Source organism: Zeugodacus cucurbitae, chromosome 5 (genome assembly GCF_028554725.1).
Source record: "Zeugodacus cucurbitae isolate PBARC_wt_2022May chromosome 5, idZeuCucr1.2, whole genome shotgun sequence".
Lineage (NCBI taxonomy): Eukaryota > Metazoa > Arthropoda > Insecta > Diptera > Tephritidae > Zeugodacus > Zeugodacus cucurbitae.
This window is the reverse complement of record NC_071670.1, coordinates 2,637,273-2,640,462: the sequence shown is the minus strand read 5'-3', so window position 1 is coordinate 2,640,462 and position 3,190 is coordinate 2,637,273.

The following is a 3,190-nucleotide window of genomic DNA, read 5'->3' as shown; positions in this document are numbered from 1 at the left end:
ACTAAGTAAATAGTTGTTATTTCCCTTTTGACACACGGAGACTATTCATACATGATAAATATTTCATAATGTGACCCATGACAGCTGTCAGCAAAGGTAACAATAACGGTTGTTGGCAAAAAGTAGCCGAAAGCTGAAGAGAGAGAGAGAGGTGATTTTATGCTGCAGAGGGAATATATGCGGCATGGCAACCCACTTTTCACTTCACTAAGATGGCAAAATGCACAAAACATTTACTGCTGTCACAAATACAACAAAGATACATAGAGAGAAGCGTTGTGGCAACAAAAAACATTTTAATTATTTAGATAGAAAATGTGCAACAACAATAACAGCAACGGTGACTATGAATTGCCTCAAAGCAAATAAACTAAAAGTGATTGTCGCTCAAATAGATGCAGTGAGGGTATTAAGGGCACAAAAACTCAGATTACAACAGCAACAAAAACAAATATATTTTCAAAAAAACAACAACAATAACAATTTGCAAACTGTAAATTTGTGGCAAACAATGCGGAAATTGGAACAACAACAATTTTTTCTTTAACAACAACAACAACAATTTTGTTTGAAAATGCATTTATGTTGCACGTGTCACTAAGCGAATAATATGTTGCAAGTTGCGGTGCCAACGGTATACCAGTAAAAACCGCAGAGTGCAAATTAGAAATTGTGTTGCAAGAAAACACACGAAATTCAGCAGAAACAACAACAACAGTATTTCTTTCAACCGTTTTTGTTGCTGCCATTCAAAAACAAGCTGTTGTCGTACTACCACACAATTTTGTGGCAAGCCATTGAGGAATTAAATATTTTTACAGAATTTAATTTCGTGGCACATGCCGACAATGTGCCACTTATTTCTCTGTTTTGTTGCTATTCTGTGTTAGTTAAGGAAGTGAGGTTAGGTTGGGAAGATAAAGGCATACTGTGCTTTATGGAGAGTCTGTAGAAATGTAGCAGATCTTTGGATGTAAAAGGCCGTTTCTTTGATTCAAGTCAAGACCAGAAGCTCTTTACTCTATTACATAGTCCCAAAAGTGTACCACACCTTTAGGCGCCCACCAAAGACTCGAGAAAATTTTATCTATTCATTTAATTTTTTTGGCACATGCCAATGTGGCACGTTTTTCTCTTTTTTTGCAATTATGTGTTAGTTGAGGAAGTGTGGTTATGTTGGGGAGAAAACGGTATAATTTGAAGATTTTACTCTCCTCTCCACTCCACATAGTGTAGAAAAAAGAAAACTAAGTCACTCTTCGATTGGTAAAGAACTCTCTTTAGCTACAAGTCGTGACCAGAAGCATTTTACTCTAAAATATAGTCTCTAAAGAGTAGCATACCTTTAGGCGCCCATCAAAACTCGAGAGAATTTTGTCTAATCATTGCATTTTGTGGCACATGCTGACAATGTGACACGTTTTTATCTGTGTTGTTGTAACTCTGTGATTGTTGAGGAACTGAGGTTAGGTTGGGAAGAAAACGGTATAATTTCAATATTTCTTTATGTGAAGTGTGGAAAAAGGGAAACTAAGAGACTCTTCGGTTGTTAAAGAACTATCTTTAGCTCCAAGTCGTGACCAGAAGCTTTTTACTCTAATATATATTATCTAAAGTGTAGCATACCTTTAGGCGCCCATCAAAGACTCGAGAAAATTTTGTCTACCCATTTAATTTGGTGGCACAGGCTGACATTGTGGCGCGTTTTTCTCTTTGTTTTTGCAATTCTGTGTTAGCTGATGAAATGAGGTTAGCTTGCGAAGATATCGGTATACTTTGCTTTATGGGGAGTCTGGATAAGTGTAGAAGATCTTCGGAAGTAAAAGTCCTCTCTTTAGCTTCAAGTTAAGATTAGATGCTAAATTTTCTATTATAGAGATCTTAATGTGTAGCATACCTTTAGGCGCCCATCAAAGGCTCGAGAAGTTTTTATCTATTGAACTGGGCAATGTTTCAGCTAATGGGTTTCCGTTCTGTAAATTTTCTTACGCAAATATTTCATAATTTTTTGTATTTTCCACTTCTATTGTTCACTAAAAAGTATTTACTCTCAAAAGCAACGTAGCAATTTGCTGCCTTTTTGGTCAACATCAATCAATTCCACAAAGCCCGTCTGGTCTGTTGTATAATCAACTGCTCGACTGTGTTGTTTTTAGTGAATTGCAACAAAAACAATTGATATTTGTCCAACACTTGAGCAAATCACTTAAACGGTAAATAACATAAATTTCCAAACAACAACAACAAATTCACAGTCAGCAAAAATCACAAAGGCGCATAACCAGCAAGAGAGAGCGACCGATTTGAACGATTAAAATGTCAAAGTAAATATTTTCCTACGCACAATTTACAATTCACCAGACAACAACAACAATGTAAGGTATGTTTGGAGGCACACACATACATATATGTATGTATGTATGTATAGACGTTGAGTAATAAATTTGTTAGTAGCAAAGTATATTCGAAGTATTTTTGTTGCATTTCGTTTGCGCTCGATTGCCCTGAAGGAGGCTTACTTTGCCTTTCAACAGTTGACATATCAAGTGCTTATAAAGTTTATTGAAGCCACACAAATGCATAGACACACACACTCATATCTACACATACATATACACAGGCATACTATGTATAAATTTATAAAGTGCTGTCAAGTGACCCCACAATTGTTATGCAGCATAATTGTTTCACATGTGGCTATGTGTCTGTGCTGTGATTGTCAACACTTGCGAACAGCAATAAATCTTAAAGCTTCAATTTACACACACACACACATTGTCTATTAAAGGAAGCCAGCAAGCTTTTACGCTTGTTAAAGCAACAACAAAATTAGAAAATAAAAATATTCTTAGTATTTGAAATATGTGGTCAAGCTAAGCTGCGGTGGACATAACTCAATTAAATCACAAAATAAATGCTGAGTCAATAAATGCATTAAAATTGTGTATTTAAAGCGCTTATGGTAAGGATTTATGTATGCTGCTTTGTTAGTGTAAATATCTTTACGCAGTTATTTATTAATGCATGCGTGTATAATAAACTCGATTTTAGTGAATATTTAATAAAAAACACTTAAAATTTCAGTTTTACTTCTAAACTAGTTGCTTACTAGTTATATAAAGACCAGTTACGAACTAGTTTTTGAAGGAAAATAATTTAACTTCAACATGAGTTTATCAAAAGCGCTTTT